The sequence below is a fragment of the Podarcis vaucheri genome (assembly GCF_965113315.1).
Source record: "Podarcis vaucheri genome assembly, chromosome: 13".
Taxonomy (NCBI): domain Eukaryota; kingdom Metazoa; phylum Chordata; class Lepidosauria; order Squamata; family Lacertidae; genus Podarcis; species Podarcis vaucheri.
The window spans coordinates 18,283,590-18,298,677 of record NC_138751.1 but is presented as its reverse complement, the minus strand read 5'-3'; the positions used below and the strand labels follow the sequence as shown (position 1 = coordinate 18,298,677).

General features: G+C 46.4%; 1 protein-coding gene across 3 annotated transcripts in view; it reads right to left on the bottom strand.

Moving 5' to 3' along the window:
• LOC309517619 (sulfotransferase 2B1-like) overlaps positions 1-15,088 on the bottom strand; it is a 31,433-nt gene that overhangs the window by 10,860 nt on the left and 5,485 nt on the right. The window contains exon 1 of one of the 3 annotated variants that reach the window (XM_082196877.1): positions 11,154-11,348. The exons of 1 other annotated variant lie outside the window; for it this stretch is intronic. The gene's annotated coding sequence lies outside the window, so the exon portion shown is untranslated. One more of the 3 variants, XM_082196875.1, reaches the window with a different exon arrangement.

Here is a 15,088-nt window from a genome sequence, read left to right as displayed (position 1 = left end):
AAAAGCTGTCTTAGTGAATTCCACAAGATAATTATTCATTTGTGAAGAAGTTTCATGAGGTGACACCCCACTCACTTGCTTTCTAGGGTTGTGACGGAAAGGTCACCTCCACACTATACATTTAAAGCACATTCACTGCATATGATTTCACCCGAAGGATCCTGGGAGCTGTCATTTATTAGGAGTCCTGGAAAATGTAGCTCTGTGAGGGGTAAGCTTCAGGTTCTAGGATTCTTTGGCCAAGCCATGTGCTCGAAATCAGAGTTAAACATAGGGCCCTATCTGCACATTTAAAGCAGTATCATACCACTTTAAACCATCAACAGCTCACTTCAAAGAATCCTGGGAACTGTAGCTTGCTTTGTTTTTAATTCTTAAATTTATTTTCTATTTTGTTATTAAATCATTTCAACATGCCGCAGCATCACACCAATAAGTGATTAAATATACCAGCCTAATACAGAAGTTCGTGCTTAAATAACACATGCACAACAACCACCAAATAATGTAATAGGTTCTTATCCCACACTACTATTTTTAAAGATGGCAGTAAACAGTTTATGTTAACCAAAATGTTTTATAACGTGAGTGATTGATTTTCGTTTTTTTAGCCCTGTACATAACAAAACTGTGCCAATCCAATACAAAAGAGTATTTGTGTTTTAAACATTGTGCCAGTTTGATTCTATTATGTATTTATTTCCACAGGTACTATTAGCTATACTTTGTTGTACCAATTTGTCAGAGAGACGCCCTCTAAGTACTGTATTTTTCGCTCTATAGGATGCACTTTTCCCCCCTCCAAAAATTAAGGGGAAATGTGTGTGCGCCCTATGGAGCGAATGCAGGCTCCTTGGCTTCAGCGATAGCAACGCGAAGCCACCGAAGCCTGTGCTCCGGAGGCTTCGCGTTGCTTTCGCTGAAGCCAGGAAAGTCTAGTCTTTGAGGCTGGCGGTAGGGGAAAGCAGCGCTCCCCCCCACCGCATGCCCCACAAGCTCGGGGGGCAGCGGGAAGGCAGTTTTGAGGCTGGCGGTGGGGAAAAGTATCTCTTTATCATAAGCATGGCTGCTAGCAGTAGAGAATGTATTAGAGGTTTGAGCTATGAAGTTAATATTACCTCCCATGTAAACACTGAGGAGCACCAGCTCTGGACATTTAGAGACATTTTGTGCAGTAATTGCTTTTATTTGGACAAATACATCCCCCCAGAAATGAGCCACTTTTCCACATGCCCACCACACATGTTGGTTAGAACCTGACACTTGGCAACCTCTCCAACGGTTTGATGTGTACAGTACAGTGGTACCTCGGGTTACATACGCTTCAGTTTATAGACGCTTCAGGTTACAGACTCCGCTAACTCAGAAATAGTACCTTGGGTTAAGAACTTTGCTTCAGGATGAGAACAGAAATCATGTGGCGGTGGCGCAGCGGCAGCAGGAGGCTCCATTAGCTAAAGTGGTGCTTCAGGTTAAGAACAGTTTCAGGTTGAGAATGGACCTCCGGAACGAATTAAGTTCTTAACCCGAGGTACCACTGTACTAGGGAGTAATATCAGCTAGCTAGGTTAGCTATATGTAGAAGTGAGAACTGGACCATAAAGAAGGCTAATCGCCAAAGAATTGATGCTTTTGAATTATGGTGTTGGAGGAGACTCTTGAGAGTCCCATGGACTGCAAGAAGATCAAACCTCTCCATTCTTAAGGAAATCAGCCCTGAGTGCTCACTGGAAGGACAGATCCTGAAGCTGAGGCTCCAATACTTTGGCTACCTCATGAGAAGAGAAGACTCCCTGGAAAAGACCCTGATGTTGGGAAAGATGGAGGGCACAAGGAGAAGGGGACGACAGAGGACGAGATGGTTGGACAGTGTTCTTGAAGCTACCAGAGTGAGTTTGATCAAACTGCAGGAGGCAGTGGAAGACAGGAGTGCCTGGCGTGCTCTGGTCCATGGGGTCACAAAGAGTTGGAGATGACTAAATGACTAAACAACAACATATGTATAACTAAATAGGCATGAGGTTAACCTTATAGGCGTTAGGTGCCATTCTTGCACTCTTTTGCTATCTCTCTTGCAGAGGCAGAGACCAATTTAAAGGGAAATTTCTTCCCATGAGGTCCACACCTCTTCACTGATAGCAATCTGCCAATCAGCTTCCCACATCTGCCTTAAACCCTCTGCTCTATTCATATCTATTAGGATTAACATACTGTTATGAGTTGGGGAAAGATTTAGGCCAAATGCCTGGTTCACCTTGAAAACTCTTGAAAAAGTCAGGCTAGCTTCCTGTTTAGGTGATAGCCTGGGTGATGGGCCATTAAGGGAACAAAGGAAGGGGCTCTGTGTGAGATAGCAAATGGGGAGGGGGCTTCCTCAACTCATGGTTAGTTAGAAAGACAAAAGGGCAGAGTGGAGAGTGCAGGGAGGTGAGCTAGAACAGTGTTTCCCAAACGTTTTTGGGCAACGGCACACCTGTTTACCGGAAAAAAATCTCGCGGCACACCACCATTAAAGCCCCGCCCCGTGACGTCAGCGCGCAGCGTCACGCTGGGAGGGACGCACAAAAGTGAACGTTTTTTCCCTTCCCCTTGCCAGGGTGGGAGGAGGCAGCAGAGCGAGGGACTGAGGGACGGCGGCAGCTGAGGCGGCGGCTGTTGTGGTGGTGGCGGCGATAGCGGGCGGAGGAGGAGCCGTCGCCGGGAGTTGCTGCTGCTGCTGTTGCTGCTGCTGCCCGGACATGCCGGCCTCCTCCTCCTCCGCTGTCTCGCGCTCCTCCCTTTTGCGCGCGCTGCCCCGCCGCTCGGCACCACCACCGCGGAGCCGCCCCCGGCTCGACGCGGATCCTCGCCGCCGCTGCCTCTCGCCGCCCGACTCGCCCGCCTCCCTCCCACGGCACACCAGCCGGTTTCTCACGGCACACTAGTGTGCCGCGGAACACCGGTTGGGAAACACTGAGCTAGAAGCAAAGCAGCAAGCTGGGAAAAGAAAGGGGGGAGCGATGTTTGAATCCAAAGCTGTGGCAAGGCCCTCTTGGGGTGTTAATGCTGTCAACCTCTCCATCATAGGCTCAGGTTGAATATATGTGTAAATAAACCATATGTCCAAAAGACACCACAGTCTCTGCTGTGCCTTATTCTAAAGGAATTCCTGGCACCCCAGGAATCTCACACTGCTCAGAGATTGGGGTGGGGAAGGGGGAACTCTAGTTTGTTAAGCGTTCCAAGTGTTGTTAGGAGACTCCTATTCCCCTCACTGGGCTACAGCTCTCAGACTGGTTTAATGATCAATCCCTCTTCCCAGGGAATTGTGGGAACTGGAGCTCTGTGAGGGGAATGAGGGTCTCGTAACAATACTCATCACCCTGAGCAGTCAGGAGTAATCCTGCTTTAAATGCAGAACCACTGAAATTAATAAGCATGACTACGGCTGCATAGATGCTACAGCTTTAAAGCACATTCGAATCACATTCTCCCCCACCCTCAAATAATTCTGGACACAGTAGTTTGTTAAGGGTTGATGGAATTTGCGAGGGGTCGACAACAGTGCCCAGAATTCTTCAAGGGAAAGAATGAGCTTCAAATGTGCTTTAAATGTATAGTATTTATGCAGCCTAAGCTAGGGCCATTGTTTTCAATAGGTCTACTCTGAGTAAAACCCTGTTGAATACAGTGGTACCTCGGGTTAAGTACTTAATTCATTCTGGAGGTATGTTCTTAACCTGAAACTGTTCTTAACCTGAAGCACCACTTTAGCTAATGGGGTCTCCCGCTGCTGCTGCTGCGTCGCCGCTGTGCAATTTCTGTTCTCATCCGGAAGCAAAGTTCTTAACCCGAAGTACTATTTCTGGGTTAGCGGAGTCTGTAACCTGAAACGTATGTAACCTTAAGCGTATGTAACCCGAGGTACCACTGTATCGCCCTTGCTGTGGATGTGATCACAAGATCACACACACTGACTGCCCCGCCTTGTGCTGCTCACTAATCCTGCCTACCCTCAACTTCTTCCCATTCCACCTCACCCAGGCCCCCACTCTTCCTGTTCCCTCATAACTTCTTCAATGCTCCTTTGTGTCTCTCCATCCCTGCTTTATTCAAACCTCTGCTGTTGTTTAATGCCGTCGTCTTAAAACCTGCCTTCTCTTTCGCTTCCGTCCCCTTTCCTGACTTTATGACAATTCAGGATTGTAACACAGCGCTACAAATGCTCCAGTGGAGACTGCATGATGACAGCCTTATATTTTTATGTGTATAGGAAGATATCTCCTTTATGGTTAAGTTTTACAGTGTCTTCTAAAGACATTTGCAACTGCATTGCACATCTCCCTTTCCACTGCAAGTTCTCCTCAAGTCAAGGGCAGCTCCCCACCCCTCTCAGGCATCAGAGGTGTATGGGCATATTGGCAACATCAGGAGTTAATAATACCACAGGGCTCAGAGAAACAAGCCATGCCAGTTGGACCTGACCAGAGGCCTCCTCCCACACTTGGCACAATAAGCAACACCCCAGGAGTGAAAGGCTCCTCATTGTTTGTAGAACTGGGTTCTGAGGCACATCATGTGCCAAACGAAAATGACTCATGCGTACTTGTGACAATTGAAGTAAACCATCCAGGAGTCCCAAACACCTGCCCACAGGTCTCGCTGTGTGATTTACTGATTTAGCTTTGCCACAATTCAGAAGAGAACAAGGCTCTGGCACCGTTAATAGCTGTGCAAAAAAGATGGGGTTTCGGGTGCGGCTTGAAATGATGCAAGCCCCTCTTCTACGCAATCCCTAAAGGCGCAGGAGCTCTTCCCTTTGTTGCGTCAGGCCAGCTGGGCTTGGTTGCTTCCAATGCACCTCTGCTGCTTGTGTGCGTGCATGTATCTCTTCTGTTTTCTGCGTGAGACCAGTTGCTTAATGTCTTCAAAAACTGGCTGCAATGGTTTGCTACGTGTGTGTGTGTGTGTGTTTGTGTGTGTGTGTTAAGAAGAATAATTCACAGGGACAGAGGTTCTAAAAGAGATGGTCCCTTATGTATTCTGTTACCATACCCAGAATCCTGTATGTGCAGGTGTGGATAGAAGAAGAATTCCCAACGAAAGAAGAATGGATTTTAAAGTTAATGGACTACGCAGAGATGGCGAAGTTGACAGTAACAATAAAAGATAAAAAAGAGGAGAACTTCGTTGAGGAGTGCATTCCCCCTTTGGCGCCACCCCCAACCCCAACCCCGCTTCAATAGAAATCGCGAGCAGGATTTGAATAATAGGCAAGGGAAGCAATGATTGTAATATAAGTTATAATACATTAGAGAATAAATGGCAGTTTATCTGCTGAAGTTACGGCAGCAGAAAAAGGAATGCAAACAGGAACATTGTGAGTGTAAGGATGGGAAGTCAAAATGTAAGATATTATTATATTGAAAGTGAGTTGAATAAATATCTAATTTTGTGTAAAAGACTACCTAATACTATTCATTATATGTCAACCCCACTCTTCCTCCAAAGGAGCTCAGGGTAGCATCCAAAGTGCTCTCTCTCTCTGCCTCTAGTTACAGGTAGGTAGCCGTGTTGGTCTGCCATAGTCAAAATAAAAAAAATCCTTCCAGTAGCACCTTAAAGACCAACTAAGTTAGTTCTTGGTATGAGCTTTCTGAAGAAGTGTGCATGCACACGAAAGCTCATACCAAGAACTAACTTAGTTGGTCTTTAAGGTGCTACTGGATGGAATTTTTTATTTTGACTCTGCCTCTAGTGTTACCTTCAGAACAACCCTGAAGGGCAGGTTAGGCTGAGAGACGCAACAACCAAGTTATTGGTTGACTCTTATCTCGGGGTAACATTTGTCTGCATAAAAAGTCTATTATTATTATTATTATTATTATTATTATTATTATTATTATTATTATTATATTCAAAATGAATAATACACACCAGACAAAGGGCATTTCGTTATTTAAAGTAAACAAAACTTGTGGAAATTAAATAAATACATTTGCTACATTTGTTTAACCCCATACAGAAGGTCGGGGGGGGGGTAATTCAAGAGGCACACCCACATCCATACATTTAAAGCCCCTTTATACCACTTTAATAGCCATGGCTTCCTCCAAAGAACCCTTAGAACTGTAGTCGTAGGTGCTGACCTACAACTTCCAGCATGTTTAATAAACAGTTCCCAGAATTCTCCATGTGGTGTAAGAGGGCTTTCAATACATGCTGTGGATATGACCAGTCTAGGTCCATCTAGCTGTATGTGATGAGCCTTGAGGAGTTTGCAGGCTGCGCATGAAGCATTAGCCATGCCCTGTTTCCACACTTAGAAATCTTGTTGTCCCCACAGGAAGCCTTGGAGGTGACCTAGTGAGTTTCGTGGTTGAGCGGGGAATTGGAACTAGAGTGGTCCCAATCCTGGTCTGACACACTGAGCGTTACACCACTGTAGTAGCTCGCTAGCTAAGGACCAATAGACAACCCAGTTGACACCATTCCCTGCTCCAGCATTGCCTTCTTCCAATCAGTTCTAGTTGAAGTAATTTTGTTGGGTTGTTGCACCAGATGCGATTGTATCATTCATTGATTCCCAGACAGGGAGGTTGCTATGGTGTCTCTGTATGAGTCACTATTCTGATCTTGCCTTCTTCCACACCCAGGACGGTAATTCACATAGAAACACAGAGCTCCTCTCAGGACAGGTAATTTGTATTCTTTTGCCTTCGGTGGATGTAAGGGGGACGTGTGCCCTTAATTTTAATTCAAAAGTATTCTTCGCTAAATGATGTTTGGGAAACACTTGTTTCCCACATAGTGGTAGTGATGATGATGATGATGATTTAAAGGCAACTAATCCATCTGCACATTTGGGTGAGGAGCAGGTTTCTTTTGCTACAGATTTGGGGATTTGCAGAAAGTTCTAGGTCTGCAGGGTAGAGAGGGGAAGGGAGAATTTTCCACACAAAGCCATGTATTTCTCCAATTATAAACTACTGCACATCTAAAGCAACCAGGTAACTTGGTCTCCCTGAACGCTGCTCCCTGGAGAAATTAGGAGCTAACCTACAGTAGTCAAAATAAACACACGAGCTCTATTTTTGTCTTTGCCGGCTCCAGAGCACAGCTCTCAAACTTGCTTGAGGAAAAAAGATAATTAAACTCAAGGAGACTGCAAGATGCCTAGATATGCTAGCTTCTTCTCCTAACCCCAGGGACTGGGCAGTTACACAGGTAACGGTTGGCCCTTTTCAATAGTCCAGAGTCTGAACCCAGTGGTAGACAAACACCCCTTGCTCAAAGCAGACCAGGTGCCCATTGCACAGATGCCACACTGAGGTGTCCAAGGCAGCGTACCAAATAAATATCACAGGCAATGTTTTGGAAGAAAGTAGGTGAAAGCTCCACCCAATGTGATGACAGGGTCCCAGTTAATCTGTATGGGTCGCTGTGTGTGGAAGGGACGCCTCATTTACTTACAATTGAGAGGACAGTGTGTCAATTTCCTGAACTAATTGTTCAGTTGTCCTTATTGACATCCCTCTTCATCAACCCAGCAGGTGTGCACTAAGCCACAGGTGGCCTTCCAGATGTTGATGGACTTCCAGCACCCCAGCCAATGTTGCCAATACAGTGGTACCTCGGGTTACATATGCTTCAGGTTACAGACGCTTCAGGTTACACGCTCCGCTAACCCAGAAATAGTACCTCGGGTTAAGAACTTTGCCTCAGGGTGAGAACAGAAATCGTGCTCTGGTGGCGCGGCAGCAGCAGGAGGCCCCATTAGCTAAAGTGGTGCTTCAGGTTAAGAACAGTTTCAGGTTAAGAACAGACCTCCGGAACGAATTAAGTACTTAACCTGAGGTACCACTGTAGCCAGGAAGAGTGAAAGCTGCAGTCCTGCCCCATCTGGAAGGTCACAGATAGGAATGGAGGAAGCTCCTGTTAAGGAAAATTCTGGGGTGAGAGACTACCCAACAGCCCAGCTCATTGGGGCAAAGCCCATGGGTCTATACGGTCAGAAAGGAAGGAAGTTCCAGCCAAATATAGGAGCAAAACAGTGGTCGGTATATTGTTGTGCAACAGGTCCCCACAAGAGTAAGAGCCCCGAGCGTGGGGTGACAACCTCTTTTAGAACTTCCCTCTTTCCTCCAGAATACAGTGGTGCCTCACAAGACGAAAAGAATCCGTTCTGTGATTCTCTTCGTCTAGCGGTTTTTTCGTCTTGCAAAGCAAGCCCATTGAAGGATTAGCGGATTAGCGCTATTAGCGGCTTATCTGCTGATCGGATCAGCTGATAAGCGGCTTAGAAAAAGGGGGGGAGGGAAAAAAAACAGCAGGAACTCACAAGACATTGTCGTCTTGCGAAGCAAGCCCATAGGAAATTCGTTTTACGAAGCACCTCCAAAACGGAAAACTGTCGAACAGCTCTTACTCTTTCGTCTAGTGAGTTTTCCATCTTGTGAGGCATTCGTCTTGCGGAGCACCACTGTATACTTTGAGCAGCATCAGTGATGCATCATCACTACATCACTAGCATGTCACAAATGGGGAGGGGTATTCAAGGATTACACAAGTTCAACATTAGGTCACTTTCTGAAGAAGGGTGCATGCCCACAAAAGCTCATACCAATAACAAACATAGTTGGTCTCTAAGGTGCTACTGGAAGGATCTTTTTTTATTTTGTTTCGATTAGGTCACTTTATCAGACACCTTTCCCAACACCTCTTAAGTACCCATCACCGAAAGAACAATAAAACTCTTTACATATCATTTCTCTCAGGACATTTCTGGAGATGGGTTTTCAGAACACCTGACTTGCTAAACTGCCTCGGGGGATGTCTGTTGTTGCCCCCTTGGTCACTCCCTGGGTGGGGTGCCCTGTATGCGCTCCCACGCTTGGGGAATTATGGCGGGATGCCCTGTTCCTGCTGCCTACTTGACTTCCTGCTTCTGGGTTCCTGGAGGGAGGTGGAGCCCAAATTCTTCGAGGGTTAAGATGGCCTTGGAATGAGGAGAGTCGGTTAAAGTATGGATTTTCTATGAATTTGTAATGATAGGCATCTTCCCTGAGCTGTCAAGTCGAAAGGACACATTCAGGCATGGTATTTGTAACATTGCACAGTGGTACCTTAGGTTAAGAACTTAATTCGTTCCGGGGGTCCGTTCTTAACCTGAAACTGTTCTTAACCTGAGGTACCACTTTAGCAAATGGGGCCTCCCGCTGCCACCACACGATTTCTGTTCTCATCCTGAGGTAAAGTTCTTAACCCGAGGTAATATTTCTGGGTTAGCGGAGTCTGTAACCTGAAGCGTCTGTAACCTGAAGCGTCTGTAACCCGAGGTACCACTGTAATAACTATGTGAAACCCGTGAGCAGAAGCGGAGCCCAAGAGCAGTCTCGCCTCATGTGCTTTCTCACAACTGGTGCTCAGAAGCATTTACTGCCTCTGACCATGGATGCAGGGAATCGGCATCATGGCTAGTAGTCACTGGCAGCCCACTCCTCCATTGCCTAATCTTCTTTTAAAGCTGTCACTTCCTTCTGTGGGAGCAAGTTCCATAGTTTAACGATGTGCTGTGTGAAGCGCTTCCTTTTATCACTCCTTGGATGTTCACAAGCTCAGTTGTCATGAGAGAGGGAGGAAAACTTTTCTCTACCCGTTTCCTCCATGCCATGCATAATTTCACAACCTTCTGTGGTGGCACCTCTTACTCTCCTTTTCTCAGTCATACACTGCAAACCTTTCTTCACAGGGGAGCCGCTCCACCCTCTCATTCATTTTGGTTGGCGTTTTTCTGAACCTTTTCCAACTCTGCAATAACCTCTCTGAGGTGAAGCAACCAGAACTGCATTCCAAATGTGGTCATGCCACAGATTTGTATTTGAAATTTCTGCCCTTTTCTCACCTGCCTTTCCATCTCATCCCCCCCCCACACTTTTTTTTCTTTCCTCCATCTTCTTGTACACAGTGGTACCTCAGGTTACATACGCTTCAGGTTACAGACTCCGCTAACCCAGAAATAGTGCTTCAGGTTAAGAACTTTGCTTCAGGATGAGAACAGATATTGCGCGGCAGCAGCGGGAGGCTCCATTAGCTAAAGTGGTACCTCAGGTTAAGAATGGACCTCCAGAACGAATTAAGTTCTTAACCTGATGTACTACTGTATTTTCGTCTTCTATTTCTTCTCTACCTACCCTTGCTTTTCTCTCTCCCTCCTTTCCCCATGTTCCTTGTTCCCCCTTTTAGTTTTTTTTCAGTGCTATCTGCCCCCCCTTTAAATCCTACCTTTTTCCTCTAAGGAGCTCAAGTTGGCATACCTGGTTCTCCCCCTTCTTATTTAATCCCCACAACAACCCTCTTGTGAGGTGGGTTAGACTGTGAGGCAGCGACTGGTCCAAGGTCACCCAGCAAACTTCATGACAGAATAGGGAGGTGAACCCTGGCCACCCAGCTCCTAGTTTACCAAAGGTGCGCTAAGAGGAAGGCACGCTTAGCAAACCCTCCCGCCCGGAAACCTATCTCCCTACTGTGGAAGGGCGTGTGGATCCAGAATTGGCCTCCACAGTCACTTACGGACTCACTGTTAAAACCATGTTCATGTTCACTCAGCTACGAGCGATCACCAAAGAAGAAGACGTAGTCCAACACTCTAGCCACTGCACCCCATTGTCTCTCATCGTTCCTTCACACATTCTTGTCTTCTTCCCCCTTTCATGCCTCCCCCATCTTGCTTCCTTTCCCCTCCTGCTTGACACTCCTCCAGTCTTGCAAATTACCTTGCAAACTTCTTACCTATACTGTATCCATACTAACCAGCAAGAGATGAACAGGAGCAAGACAGGGCAGGCATACCACAAAGGGCGACCCCGGGGCAGGTGCCTGCTGCTTGCTTACACCCGCCCTTCCCTCTCTCGTGTATATCCTGATTTCTGCAGAAATCTCTGCACATCCACTCCCCATCCTTGTTTTATCCGACCTTCTTCCGCTTCCTTAAGATTACGCACCTTCCCAATCTCTCCTTTCTCTGCTTCTTCGCTTCTCTGCTTCTTCCCAGGAGCCGCAGGGTTAAGCAGCAGGGCCTCTCCTTTTGCTTTTATTCTCCTCCTCAAGCACTGGCAAACCTTCCCTCCCTCATGGTTGCGCAGGCTTCTGGGTCACCTCTTCCCTCCACTCACCTGGACTGCGGACAACTGTTCCTGCAGTTGATCCCCAGGGTTGTCACGGTTCCAGGGTTGTCCCTAAGGGGTTGTGGTCGGCTGACTCACTTCAAAGGGTGTTGCAAAATGTGAGGCAGGGTTGGGCATCGTAGCATCTTGTTGAGAGATCAGAAAACTACCCACGCCAGAGACTGCACACGAGAGATCTCGCTGTTTTTCCACACTCCAGAATCCAGCCGTGGGGAGACTGAATAGGAGTCATTTTTATTTATTTATTTGTAAGGCAGAGAAGCGAAGCTCCCGTTTGTGAAATAAGAAGAGGCTCAGCTCTTTCTTCCGGGATTAATTGTGCAGAGCTCCTAATTATGCTGGGCCTGTGCCAAATTCTCTTCCTTTCTTTGAATAAATATATTAGAGAGGGGAATGGATTTTGGCTCCTGGTCCCTTCCACTGGGATTAATCTGAAGCCACACTTGATTGCAATGTGTTGCAATATCAGTTTCTTCTTTTCACAGAAGGAAATAAATTGTAATAAATCCTGATTGCAAATGGGTTCACTGCCATATCCTTTTTTTAGTGACATCAAGGGTATATAACTGTGAATTGAAGTGTTCGAACTGCCATTATGATCACAAACCCAGAGGAATTGATACCTTACACTTTTGGTGCATTTGCTGGACTGCAAATCAGCTATCAAAAATTAGAAATGTTATGTATACTGTAAATGTCTCACACTCACCAGCTATAAGCATAAAACAGTGTTTCCCAACCGGTGTTCCGCGGCACACTAGTGTGCCGTGAGACACCGGCTGGTGTGCCGTGGGAGGGAGGCGGGCGAGTCGGGCGGCGAGAGGCGGCGGCGGCGAGGATCCGCGTCGAGCCGGGGGCGGCTCCGCGGTGGTGGTGCTGAGCGGCGGGGCAGCGCACGCGACAGCGGAGGAGGAGGAGGCCGGCATGTCCGGGCAGCAGCAGCAACAGCAGCAGCAGCAACTCCCGGCGACAGCTCCTCCTCCGCCCGCTATCGCCGCCACCACCACAACAGCCGCCGCCGCCTCAGCTGCCGCCGTCCCTCAGTCCCTCGCTCTGCTGCCTCCTCCCACCCCGGCAAGGGGAAGGGAAAAAACGTTCACTTTTGTGCGTCCCTCCCGGCGTGACGCTGCGCGCTGACGTCACGGGGCGGGGCTTTAATGGTGGTGTGCCGCGAGATTTTTTTCCGGTAAACAGGTGTGCCGTTGCCCAAAAACGTTTGGGAAACACTGGCATAAAAGTTCGTCCAACATCTTTAAAATATTTAGGAAATTAATTCCCCCCAAATCTTGAATTGGCTTATCACAATAAAGTATTAACCCCTTATCAAAACTGTAAAACAAACACTGATAATCTGGGACAAATTGAAACTTCCATGGCCCAGGAAAAAAATGCCGCAACAAGAATCCTAATTCCCCCAAAACGACTACAAAATTTTGAAGTCATTCCAGCCATGATATCAGCCTAGCAAACCTAGCAAAAGTTAATGATCACATTTATCCATTGAGGTGGGGAGAAAGCCAGAATCAGGCTTTCCACGTTATAGAGTGAAACTTCATAAGGGGCTCTGAGTATCCCAAATATTACATATTGCCATGATGTAGTACACACTAAGAATCTAATTGCCATTGCTCAAGGCAATAAAGCTTAGATATGGATAAAAATTGAACACTCGCCAGTGTGGAGCCATAAAATAGGAAAGTATCACATTTCTGGTGCGTAATCCAAAGACAAATGAAAAATTAGATAACCCTTGCCTATTGGCAATTGAAAAAATATGGAAAAGATGGTATAAAAAATTACATGCACACAAACCCATTTCCCTGCTAATTCCTTTCTTATATCATCCCCATTTTTTATAAGCAGGACAACTGTGGACAATTTAAACAATGGGAAACAATTGGTTTTAACATAATTTTTGGATCATATGGAAATACCACACTTGTAAAAGATTTGTTTTTTAAAAAAAAATTAAGAGGAATATCTCATATATTGATCCAAACACATCAAGTCCTTCGCTTCATCCCAGAGGCCAACATATAAGCCACACAGAATTTAACTAATTGCAACAAAGGATATCAAATGGTAAATGTTTATCGTCAGAGGTGTGTAAGAGAAACTATGGCGATCTACTGATAGTTCAAAGCTGTGTCCGCACTCCCATTTATTCTGCAACCAATACACTCCCACCACTGAATTTGGAAGTGGTATACACAAGGTTTGATCTGAACCAGCTTTGATCCGAATTCAGAAAGAGAGCAGGCTAGCTGCATTTTAAGCTGTTAAGATGTACACAGCCAAACTCCATTCTGATTTTGGCGTCACCCCCTCCACCCATGTATCTCACATAGTTTGATTTCAAACCGGATGGTGAAATTTGCTGGTTGATAAGCGGGTGACACCACCCTCCTGACAATTTTGACCCACAGCAGGCGAGGGAGATAATAATCTGGCCGCCTGGCCTGATCCAGTTTCTACCTCAGGTTTAGATCATAGCTCATATAATACTCACATCCTTTCGGCATAATTTCCTCAGGTGGGGCAATGGGTCAGCGCATCTGGCTGTTAATCAGAAGGTTGGTTGTTCAAGGCCACCCTTTGGTTCCTTGAAGGAATGTGTACCTGGGACTCCAGGATTTGGGTGCCTCCAGCACACAGAAAACATGGTGGCCCAGCTGACAAAGGATGTCTGTGTGTGTGCTGAAAGGCACCCCAAAATTCCTAGCCCCTATCATGGAACTATGCTCCACATTGCATAAACTGGTCAAATCTCTGTGGGAAATTAAAAAATGTAACATTCAGAAGCCAGCGGGATAAACTTTCTGTTTCCAAAGACATTCTGCTTGCAAACCTCAAGGCTGTCATTCTGTAATGAAAAACGGTCAAAAGTGGAGCTGCCAGTGGTGCAAAATTTATGAGCAATAATTTATTGGCAATTCTGGGTAGCCATTTGGGCTCATAAAAACCCTGTAGTGTAGTCCAATGCTGTGATACACAGTGTTTGTGTTGTGTTTTTAAGGGAAATGCAGTTGGGGGAAGACATTTTGATGGTAGTATTGGCACTAGGAAGGGGTAGTAGTGGCATTGGGAAGGGGTTGACCAGCTATTTCCCACCCCCCTGGTGTGAAACAACCAAGTACTGGTGTTGGTGGATGTTTGCTGCAGGTAGAAACAAACACTCATATCAGTACTGTATAATCATGTCCAGGCCTGGTGCCAATGGTCAGCCAGGTCAGGTCCTGGTTGAGAGTCCCAGGGACTCAGAAGGGCTCCTCACTGCCCCAGTGTGGCTCACTGCCCTCTTGCCAGGCCCCCAGACAGCTGTCTGAGCAGTAGGTGGGTGGCGGTGCCGCTTTGGGGTGGGAGCCAAGCTTGGTTTCATTCACAGAATCCACCCACCCATTTAATTCACCCAGAATGCAATGCCCTAGCTGACATTTATAAAGAAGTGTGCTGTGCAGCTATAGAAAACTATTGCTTCCATTAGGTCTATAGGTTGGTGTTATGTACTGAACTTCTCACCCTGGGCCAGCAGGGAGATACTGTAGATAGTTTTCACTCAGGTCCAAATATGCAAATAAGGAATTGAAAGTGACGTTCAGTGATTGGTTAGTTACAGAAAGTTGTTACTGTTGCTTTGTAGTTGATGTCTATATAAGCAGGTTGGCTGAACCCTTCAGCCCAGTTCTGTTCTGGGCCTGTGAATAAATAAGAGCTGTTTGAAGAATCGCTGTGTCGCCTAATATGTTCACCCACAACTTAACAGTTGGGGCACTGGATTTGGTTAAATTAAGATGGCGAGCAGCTGGGAATCAAGCTTTGGCTCTGTTGTAAATAAAAATATGCCCTTTTCCCTTATGGGGTATCCAAGAGCCCATATAGAGTCCTTACATAGGTTCCCTATTGGTAGGAGAGAATAACAGAGG